General features: G+C 35.5%; 1 long non-coding RNA gene across 1 annotated transcript; it reads left to right on the plus strand.

Moving 5' to 3' along the window:
- The first annotated feature begins 649 nt into the window (after nucleotides 1–649).
- LOC149801916 (uncharacterized) lies at nucleotides 650–4,690 on the plus strand. Its single transcript, XR_016420488.1, has 2 exons — nucleotides 650–769; nucleotides 4,363–4,690. It is a non-coding gene; the product is annotated as an uncharacterized LOC149801916 (long non-coding RNA).
- Nucleotides 4,691–11,759: the final 7,069 nt, after the last annotated feature.

Raw genomic sequence — 11,759 nt, forward strand, 5'->3', positions numbered from 1 at the left:
TGCTTGGGAAACTATTACAAGGTCGATCTGTATACTATTTTGTTCTGAATGTAAACAGCACAGACAGTGTAGTACTCATAGTGAGTTAAAGTCTAGCATTATTAGATCGACAATGGACCAATCGAGAGTTTTCAAACATATTTTAGTTAGATTTATCCAGCGATCACAATTACTTTGACCAAGTGCCCTAGAACTCCTATGGGTACAGATACATCAGACTGTTTTGTATAGCATATGCTGTGTTGACACCTCTAAACCCCGTCCAAGCACTTTAGCTAGTTATTACTAAGAAGTGACACCCTGGTTTTCCGAAAATGTTATGTGGTGCGGGGTTTCCCTGTCATCCAATTTAGTGTTAGTTGTTTTGGTGTTAATTAATTAATTAATTAAATAATAATAATAATAATAATAATAATAATAATAATATCAGTGTAATTTCGTCAGGGTTGCTCTTTGTTTTGTTCGCCAAGTTATAGAGTTTTAATTATCCCGATAAAGGCGTAGATGATTATACTTTCTTCCTTGTGCCCGGGCTGGCGGTGGGTCTGGTTTCTATCCACCCTTGCTTAGAACTTAGGATAGTACTATCCTCTCTAAAGACTATTAAGTTCCAGAGAGGGTTTCCTCTCCATTTTATTCTTGTTGTTGAGTAACTTAGAGTGACTCTGCCAATGTCGTTTTGTCCTTGTGTTGTTCATTAGTGGATGTTATGTTGTGGTAGTTCCCCTTTAGATGTAAGGACGACTCTACCTAGATCAAATTCATTATGGTTTGTATTTCCTTATCTGTCTCTGTTGTGTTAGAAAGAATTTTGAATAAGTTTTATAAGCCGAAAATAAGTATTTAGTGTTGAAAATAATAAGGTGTATACGTGCTTTGTATTATGTTTACTGAATGCGTGAGTTACATTTTGTTATTTGTGTTTTGGTTAGTATATATGCTTAGCATGTTATGGTCTGATTATGTTTGATAATCTTATTGTACTTAGCGCAAAAAGACGATTGAAATCGTTCACCACGCGGACGTGATGGAAAACGTTGATGTATAGTTCTAGTTGGATACGAATGTTGGTTATTTATCGCACCATAGTGCAAAGGGAGAATTGAAATCATGGAAAATAGTGTTATTTTGTAGTCCTATTAAGGTTAATTTGTGTGCACTTCATTGCACAATCAAACTGTATTTTCTATTGTAGATAAAAATAGAATTAATGTTTGGGCAATTTTGAAGGTAACTCATCACAATTATAGTTAATATTTTAAGCAAAATCCAGTTTCAAGGCACAGTCCAAGTTGTTATGGTCGATATTAAGGTCCAATTTTTTAAATTTTTATGAGTAAGAGTTAGTTTATATGTACCTTAGTGCAAAACTAGGATTAAAAGTTTCCTCTATGGACGTGATTGGAAACATTGTCAGTATAAGATTCTGGTTGTACAATGTTTTAAAGACCTTTGGCAATTTTGATAGTAAATCATTAGAATTGTCGTCCAGATGAAGAAGAAGTGTTTGTCTGGGATTCTTTCAAGCGTTCGTCGCAGCGTCTTTGTAGTCGTCATGGAAGAGAATTGAAGAATTGTTAATGTTTTTTTCTTTTTTTTTTTTCTTTTTTTTTTGTAAAGTAAAAGAGATTATGTATCGCGAGTCTTGAATTGAAATACAATATGTAAATTTTTTGAATTGGTGTATGACTTCAGTTGCCGGTCACAAAGTTCTCTTTTGTAACTTCTCATTAGAGTGTACACTGGTATATGGCTTAGCTATTCAGAGAAACCTTGTTCCTGTTTTTGCCAGGTAAAAATGTATAGTTTCTGCTGTAGTTCATGAATTTTGATGGGACAAGAGTGACCAGAGTGACTAAGTGTTTTCAATTATTATTTTCCTGCTCATGGGTTTTATTTAGATAGATCACGTGTGTAGTGGCTTTTCCCGTGAGGAGGATTGAAAATGTTCATCGTGCTAAATTAAATGCGAAGTTAAATGACCCCTGACCAGTCCTGTGGAGTTACAGCTAAATGTGGGGTACTTTGGCTTGGAACTGGTTCCAATAACTGTCGACATAAGCGGGTCAAATTGATCACATACACTTTTGTATATACGATTATGAAAATCCATGGGAGCGTTACCATTTCAAACCACAACAGACTGAAGTTATCGGTCCGAGTGGCATACATGTACTTTTCATACACAGTTCAATATTTGTTGTTGTTGTTGTTGTTTTATTTTGTTTATTTGTTTCCATTATGCACATGTTGCACGTTTTCCTGGACACTGTTTGGTCATCGTGCATGATGTGTGTATTCGTATCGTCACGTTTGTTAGCGGTCATAAAACGAGAATTGCGGTTGTAACAACCTACTTTTCTTGCTAAAGTGTCTACAGTACGCTAAGTGTTTGGATTATGTATCATTGAAGTAGGGGATAAACAAGATCCGGCAGAATGTTTTGTTCGCTCTTTGTCGGTGTTGCACCAAGTCACCTATTCATTGTACTTGCATTTTTCTATCCAATTCAACAATTACTTAAAATGCCTCGTCAATAAAGAGCTAGGATGCAACAAAGGAAGTACGAGAAACACAAGAATGTGATAAACAAATATTGAAGTTCAAATGTACTGAAAGAGAAAAATATTTTGGTGCAAAACTAGGTCATTCAAATTTGTATAAATATTATAAACGTGAAAGAAGAGAAAAATCTTTAATTTATTTTATCAATTTCTATAATATGAACACATTAATGACTGTTTCACGCAGTTTCATTTAGGGACTGATGTCACAGTTTCATTTAGGGATGCAGTTTCAGTTTCATTCAGGGATTGCTGTCTGTCTCAGTTTCCTTTAGGGATTCCTGTAACAGTTTTATTTAGGGATTGCTGTACCAGTTTCATTTAGGGATTCTATTCCCAGTTTCATTTAGGGATTGCAGAATCAGTTTCATTTAGGGATTGCAGAATCAGTTTCATTTTGGGATTGCTGTCAAAGTTTCATTTCGGGTTTGCAGTGCCAGTTTCATTAGGGATTGTACTCCCATTTTCATTTAGGGATCGTACTCCCAAGGATTTAAGTCCCAGTATGAAGTGTCGAATTTTGAATTACAGAAATTTTAAAGTTGAATGCATTTAGGAATTAAAGTTATCGCAGTTAAGCCAGGAAAGTCTTTGTGAAGGGTCACTCTGAACATTCGTCATTCATCTCCCCCCATGTCAGTGTAAACTTCAAAGGAACAATATTTCTGACCCAGTGAAATTGACCGGGGTATCTTAAAACGGTTCTTAGAAGTAAACATTTGAGCTACCAACCCTAACCGCTTGGTAGGAACCTATGTCCATTTATGATATTTTCAAAGGGAAAATTGTCACGCTCTGCCGTACACAGATTCTGAGCTGTCTAAATCTGATGAAAGAAATTATTTCTTTGGGAAAGTTATGGGACCCTTGCCTACGATTGGTTAAAATAAATTAGGGCGTACACTTTAGAGCAATCTGATTTTAAAGTGACGACCCTAGTGTAAATTCTTTAGTCTGGAAAATTCCAAAGAGGAAACTTTGTCTCGACTCCGTGTAAGCCTAAAGACTAGTGCTTTCCTCATGAAACAAGAAAAGGGACCGGTTGGTCGTCGTGTAAAAAGAAAGACATGTTTAGTGCTAGGACGCGGAAGTCCTGAAAGAAAAGCAGCAACGAAGTACGCAATTTTAGTTTCACGTAATTTTATATTATGTGATTGCTTGTTTCATTCAATGTGTTTGCTATGACTAGGTTTCTATACTATGTATAGTTTATTCAATTCATGGAAATGTGTTGATGTTAGAGTTGTTATGCAACTTGCTTTATTCAATTTCATGGAAATATGTTGATGCAATATATTTTATTCAATTTCATTGAAAGTGTTGATGATATAATTGTTATGGAATTTATCTTTTAATTATACAGTTATTAGTTCATTGGTAGAATTGATTGCATGCGATCCAAATGTTCATGTGTAGGATTTCATATGGTTATATGAAGTAAATTACTTCGCTGTTAGGACGATACAGATCATCGTGAGTTAACGATAATTATCTAATTATATCTGATTTTGTAATGCTTGGATTATCTTGTAGTTAAGGAATGCCGTGAGTTACATTTCTTTTGAATTTCATGCAATAGTAATCGAACATGTAGTAGCATATGCAAATTAATACGGTAATGCTTAGTAGTCACGTGGTAATTTAAGGCTTGTCATTGCAAGCGAGGTCACTGTCCTACCGTATTAAGTCAGAATTTACGGTGTGTGGATAGCCATAGCTTCTGAATAACTTTAAGTGAATTGTATGTACCTCTAAAATAGTGGGTATACAGTATTATGGGATGAATTTGTCCTTTAAGGAACAGCTTTCGGAGAGAAGGACGAGACACTCCGAAGACAGGAGTAGGGGAAAAGAAAGAAAGAAGGACGAGATCAGAATAAAGGGGACCAGGAAGTCCATGAAGGGGCAGAACCTAGAGTTTGGAAGGATGAAATAGGAGACGTTGATATACTGTCAAAGTGAATGACGGTGATGCAATCAATCGTGGATATTGTGCTCTTTCACCTTTCGTTATGGTGATGTAATACATCCAAATTGGACACACCTGTTAAATTCTACTAACATAATCTTACTTGAATTTGAATTAATTAACTTGTTCTGATTAAATTTGTTATTTTCTTGTCAAAGGGGGGCTTGTATTGTTTTGTTTCTCCCCAGTATTCTTGCTCAGTTCTCTGTTGAAATTCTATTCTTCTTTCACTCCCGCCGGGCTATAATATCGAGGGAGGTCATCCTCTGGATAACGCAGCCAAACCCAATTATCCACCCCTCTTTATAAGAGGTCGACGTTACACCCAGTCCTCTCCTGGGGACTTTAATTTACTGCCAATGTTATTCCTGTATACGATAGCAGTCAACCGCTCTTGATTGACAGTTTCCGTTGAAGCATTACTAATGATCAGCCTGGTTCCTGTTCAGAAAAACACATATTTGCATCTGTGATTCAGCAGGGAGTGTACACTTAACTTCAAGTATCAGCTTACATCAAGTCATATGAAAGATACGCATTGCTTTCATTACATTCATATATTTATTTCCCTTTTACTCCGTTTTCTCCATCTTCCTCTCTGACCCTCATACCATTGTTCAGGAGCGGATAGGGGGAGGCGTTAAATGTTTCCCGACACCCCCGGCTAAAAGAAAACGTACACACACATAAACGTAAAGTCACTTGCCACTTGAAATTTGACCATCGTTTTATTATGCGCGCTTTGAGGTATAGACAAAGAGACTTTTGCTTTGATATCTTTTCGAGGAAAGTCGGGGCATTTTTTAAATTTTTTAACCAACCAACCCCCAACCTCCTCATCAACACTTGACCTGATCCTGCGTGTTGTTTCACTAAACGATCCTCTTCCCCGTTTTATATGCATTTATTTCACATGCGGCTAATATCCGAGATTCAAAATTATTTAATTGGTAATCTAGGCCTCTTGACAATAATACAAAAAAATATACAAAGACAAAATCTATCACCCTAAGCGCACCATTAAAGATTTTGTTTATATTCAGTATTGCATGTACTTTTTGTCGGCACAGCAAACGGTATATGCATAGTACAACTCGGTGAATAACAAAAGGGTTTGTTCTGACACAAAACATACAATTTTTCTATCGATGGATTATTATACCAAGGTTTTTCTGAGGTTATTGTACCAAAGTTTGTCAAAATACTTTTCTCTTAGATCTTGATAATATTGAGAAATGAAAACAGCACGATATTCATATTCTATGAACGCCATATAACTATGACAAGAAAAAATACGTTCCTATCCATATGTAACAATTTACAGCAATATTTAACACAACAAGAGTAATAGCTAACATCGTCTGCCATATTCTCCGAGGGCAACGGTATGACTCACATTGGGCGAGATATATATGCACTGTATATTGTTTACAGAAATGGCTTTGAGCTCTTTTCATACATTCTGAATACGTGTGTTCTTAAATAAAATAATAACATATGTTTTACCATAGTATGAACTATTTTACAAGCAATTACACAATTGAAAGTTTCTAAATTTCCTTTGGCAATAAAAGATTACCATAACCTATTTGATAATCTGATCTAATAATGTTTCTTTAAATTTAGTCCAGGATAATTTAGGTGTAAACAAAAGATATGTATTGAAAAATTAAACTGTGCCAATTTGTTTCCCATTAAAAAAAACACCTTTCATAAATCCTTAAACGCACTCTATTGCAAAATGCAATTATTTTCGTCGTATCTATGTTAATTACCATTAGCTTTCTAATATTTGCAGTTGCCCTATAGGCGCAATTAACTGCATCATCAGCTAAAAGATCAGGGACATTTTTGAAATAAAAATACCTTTACCACAATGTTCTCTCAGTGACAAATTACTAATAAACAAAGAAACAAACAAACAAAAAAAAAAAAACAAAAACAAAAAAAAAAATACAAATAAAAATGGACTCAAAACACAACCTTGTCTAGACCCCATCCGACATTCAACTTAATCGGTTAAGCCTTCACTTTACAGATGACCGCAAGTTAGAGTACGTAGAACTTAAAATGTTTAAAACTTTTCCATTGATACCTTTTTAGGCAAGACACTTCCACAATTTAAAGTGTTCTATTTTGTCAAACACTTCAGAACAATCTACATACAAATAATGAAACCTTCTCCCTTTATGGAAATATATTTCTGTATGACAGTTGCAGAATATCTCCGCCGATACCCAGTTTATTCTTCGTCAATCATGCAGCTCCTTTCATTCCATTCGCAGTAACGCTTCTTTAAAATAGAGGTAAAGATCTATCACATAACATTAATCACTATATGACTTTTCAGTTATTAGGATAGTCTCAAGCGCACATTTTATATAATGGCAATATAATACATCTCCCCATGAGCTGGTACTAAAAACGTTACTAAAATCTTCTACTTTCAATTTTGTGAGAAGCAGTATAGTACACTTGAAAAAGTAAATTCCTATCCCATCTGGACGGCGAGCAATTCCATATTTGCATCTAAGGATACTGTGTGCAACTTTCTCATCAGATAACGGTTCATGTAATAAATAAAAATATGCACTAATTAATCATAGTTTATTCTAATGTGTCTGGAGAGCAGACAAATCCATGTGCAGTATGTCAGAGATTTCACTTCCGGACCAGCAAAAATGTCCCATTACTCACTGTGCACTGTCGCCAAAATACATAGTGACAATTATACCATAATGCTTTTACTCTAAAGAATAAACAATTTCCTTTAAATCAGCACCAAGAATGCCTAAATCTAAATAATGTGTCATCACCTAAATGAGAGAGGGAAAATGCTCTAAAAAATAGACTGGGACTACATTCGTGGGTACTGACCCGGAAATAATAATTGCGACCAGGGTTCGAATGAAGGAGGCAAGAGGGTCCCTACACAGTTGATTTGGCTCTGGAATAATGTTCTTTGTGCTTTGAAATATAATCACTAAACAATTTACACTCTTGTACAAGACCGCGTTTGATGAGCTTTATGTAATAAAATTCCTATTGTGTGCTTTTTAGAACGTGTATTTATTCTCGTTCTCCATCATTTTCTTATGTCACCAGTCTCTCACTGGTGACCTTCTCCTTGTTGAGAACTCGATAAACTATATCACACGCAGAATTATTTGTGACTGAGTTCAATACATTCGAAACTCTAATAGTGCCCGCAGTAACTGAATCAGACCGGATTCATGGCACACGATTCGAATAAAATTCCTATAATAACCCTATTGTAACAACATACTTTTAAAAATTTAGTGTCTTTCTAAATACTCAGGGCCAAAGTTATATTTCTCAACATAGTACAAAATCGTTAATGTGTGATTATGTGGAGTGTTTTTTTTTTAAAGGCATGTTAAGAGAATGGACATGTTTAAATCTAGAGGTGCTTAAAACATGTGAAACCTATTCCATACCTAGGGAATATATATCTACTTTCATTTTTTAGGCGTTTAACTAAACTAGTCAAATAACAGACAATGCACGAGTAGAAAGTTTCTCATTTCAAATAAGAACAGGATCGGATTTGAAAACATAAATTTAGTTAATTTTTTTCTTGTTATCGACCAATAATCCATATATCCTCCATTTTATCATCATCCATTTCCAGTCTAATTCAAATAGTTTTGTGTAAATAGTGTACTTAGTCCTTCATCATTATGCAGTAAAATTAAGGCAGTTATTTGTAATTATTCTTTCTTTCAGTCATTAGAAAATCTGTGATAAATTCTTTGCTCGTTTTGTGTCTAAGAGGATTAGTTACACGCAAAACGCACTCGAGAATTTTAGTATTATAGATACACAAAAGAATAATATTAAAGATAAGTATGGGTGGGTTAGTGTGCTTTAAGCGCCTTTCATGCAGTGCCTGGTCTGGAACTGATACCTAATACCCGACTGAAATAACCTAATATCAGTTGGCTGAGATTTGCTTGGCTAATTCAAATGACAGTAGTTTGGATTATTCACCAGACACATGATGTTCTCGTGTGCTAAAGTCAAGAGTGGAAATCTTGGAGGAACCTGACGTCCGCCCATGGATTAAAACACAGGAGTGAGACGTTTTATCAATAAAGTACGATGAAATCTCTGACAACACGAAATCACCTTATCAGTACTAAATATTAACACAGCAAGTGCAAGCGTGACCCCAACCATCCGCTCGATTCGCCTTTTGTCACGCGTCTTTTATAGCTTCAGAATCGCCAAGAGACTGAAAAGCTACACATATCCATTCAAAGGCCAGTAACATACCAACGTTTCACTCTCAGACGAGCATCGCATGAATCTAATCCGGCGAATTAACTTTCATTTTCACCATCGTGGTCACAAAGTCTTTCTACAGGACTCCATCAGGCGGAAGTAGCCGATTCTGCCACGAGATGAGTAACACTTTGAACGTAATTTCACAAAATATAACGTTTAACTTGCCTTTATTTCAGATTGTATCAAATAGTAATTTTGTATAAATTTCCTGAATAGAAATATCAAGTTTAAGTTAGGATAGTAGAAATGACGGTTGATCACAGTTTCTTTATTAATGCCGAGACGGATGCTGCATTCGGTAGTATTATGTCTCACTGTACAGTTTATCTGGCGAATTTTCATCTGACAATGACATATTGCAGAAAAACGAGAATAATTTTACACTGAAGATACAAATAAAAGCAAACTGATGATTTTTGTAGAAAGCATGCATGTGAGATTTTGACTGTGGCAATCGAGTTAATTCCTTATACAACTGGTGGCTTTTATTCTGAACCAACACTGCCACCAACACCTAAATTTTACATTCATCTTTGACAACAAAGAACCATTTTTAATATTTTCCTGTGACAAGGCAGCTAAAAGAATCAGTATGTGCCTTATGCATGCATAAAGTTCACTAGCACTATAACAAATTAGCATACTTTTCATCACCTCTCAACCATCTCGATTTTTAGATATTTACCTCTGTAGCAGACATACGTAAATACGTAAGCCAAGTCGGCTGTTCATTTGCAGCCCAAGTTACTCATTTGATTTCCTGTGCTAGTCTAACAATTACAGGCAGTCACCAAAGAAGCCAACACCTTTCAAGCTTCACTCAAAGTAAATATAAACCACATTACAGATTTAGCTTATGTGTGAATTTATGAATGGAAGGCTAATGATAATTATTTTCATGCCTTCTACCATAAAAGTTAGGGAGGTGTCACAATACGAAACTATCCAGGGAGACCGTAAAAGATAACAGACTCTGCTCAGTGATCGGTACGAGTATTAGATCCTAGGGGGCTAGGGCCATATTTTGTGTACAAATTGAATGCGGCAATCAGCGACCTAGTATAAAAAAATCATCAAAAAAATCAAATACACAAGTGAGGTCAAAAAGGTTCATATTGTTGGATACCTATATTAAAACAAAGCATAAGAATATTATCCACTTGACCAAAGAAGTAAACGGCAGTTCATAGCAGAAGACGTTTATGCACCCCAACCACAAATTTCTATCTGCAATTTTCATGTCCGAAGGTCATTTTTGATACCATGTGGTGCTCACAGTGCAAACACAAGCCCTTTTCCTACATGACAATTCTGCTAAACAATGAGTACAAAACAGACTGATGCAATTGAAAATAGTTGTCATCCAAGCCTTTTTTATAGATATTCCGCTTGCCCCAAACCCATGCTGACTATTGGTATTTCACTATAAACATACTGCAGAGTAACTATGGAAGGTGTACATGCTTGACATCAATTTCAAGCCCGAAACATCTAGTTCACAAATATATCCATATCTTTAAATAGTAAACAATAATAGCTGACAAAGTCACGCCATAGTCTTAAGTTAAGAAATTTGACATCGGCCAATTAACGAAACTGGACCCTACCACCCTAAACGTGTATTTACTGCAGGGTAGAATCTGGTGAAATCGGCAACTTCCGCCTGAAAGTGTGCTGTAGAAAGACTATGAGTCCACAATGGTGAAAATAACGGTTAATTCGACGGATTAGATTCATGCGATTGTCGTCCGAGAGTTATGCGTTGGCAAGTTGCTGTATTCTGAATGGATATGTATAGCTTTTCAGTCTTTTGGCGATTCTGAAGCGATAAAAGACGCGTGACAAAAGTTGAATCAAGCGGATGGTTGGGGTCACACTTGTTAATTTATAGTACCTATAAGGTGATTTCGAGTTGTCTAAGATTTCATCGTACTTTTTTGATAAAACTTCAGATTCTTATAATTAAAGGGACCAAACTAGTACATATCTTATATTCCATCATCACTGAAAGACTAAAGATGCAGTTGTTTCCATCCTTTAATAGTGGCTTAAATAACTTAATCAATAGTAGATACAATAATTAGATAAATATAATATGAAGAGAAGTGCTGTGGTTCCAAATCAGTAAATCACGACGAGGGTCTGAAATGTAACTAACTGACTAATTAATCACAAGGGATGACATACATTTATTCTTTATTTTAAAAAATAGACAAGCGGTCCTTTATGATGAGTTATTATTTTAAATGAAATACACAGAGAAGAACTGAAATACAGTTGTACACCTATTTTGGCTAACATTGGTAATACCACGTCTGTAATTGTTAACTGAGAATCATTAGCCACATTGTTGTAGATGACGGCAACAGTGAACTAATTGACCTCGTCAGTCGTTTAATAATGAATGAAACCACTGGAATATTAGATGCAAGCAACATCTATATGTGTGTAGTATGAATGAACGAAGTCAAGGCAGATATGGAACTTGTACATGTTTATAGTGATCGAAATTGAAAATGTGAGAGAATCAGTGAAAAAACTTGGATGATGTCATAGGGGAGTGAAATGTCATTTGGATGATGATACAGGGGAGTGAATAATAATTCGGATGATGCCTTAGGGGAGGCAAGTTTAATTTGGATGCTGGTATTGGGGATTTAATGTATTTTTGGACGATGCCTAAAGGTAGTGGTGTAATATGGATGTTGCCATAGTGGGGCGAAGTGTAATATGGATGTTGCCATAGTGGAGTGAAGTGTAATATGGATGTTGCCAGGTGTGGAGTGAAGTGTAATATGGATGTTGCCATAAGGGCTGAAATTTAGTTTGAATCATGCCACATGGAAATTTACAAAATTGGTTAAGGAAAATTTAGAATAATGTTTTCGGATGCCATAGTGGAGTGAAGTGTAATTTGG

This window comes from Sinohyriopsis cumingii, chromosome 4 (assembly GCF_028554795.1).
Source record: "Sinohyriopsis cumingii isolate HCF-2022 chromosome 4, ASM2855479v2, whole genome shotgun sequence".
Classification (NCBI taxonomy): domain Eukaryota; kingdom Metazoa; phylum Mollusca; class Bivalvia; order Unionida; family Unionidae; genus Sinohyriopsis; species Sinohyriopsis cumingii.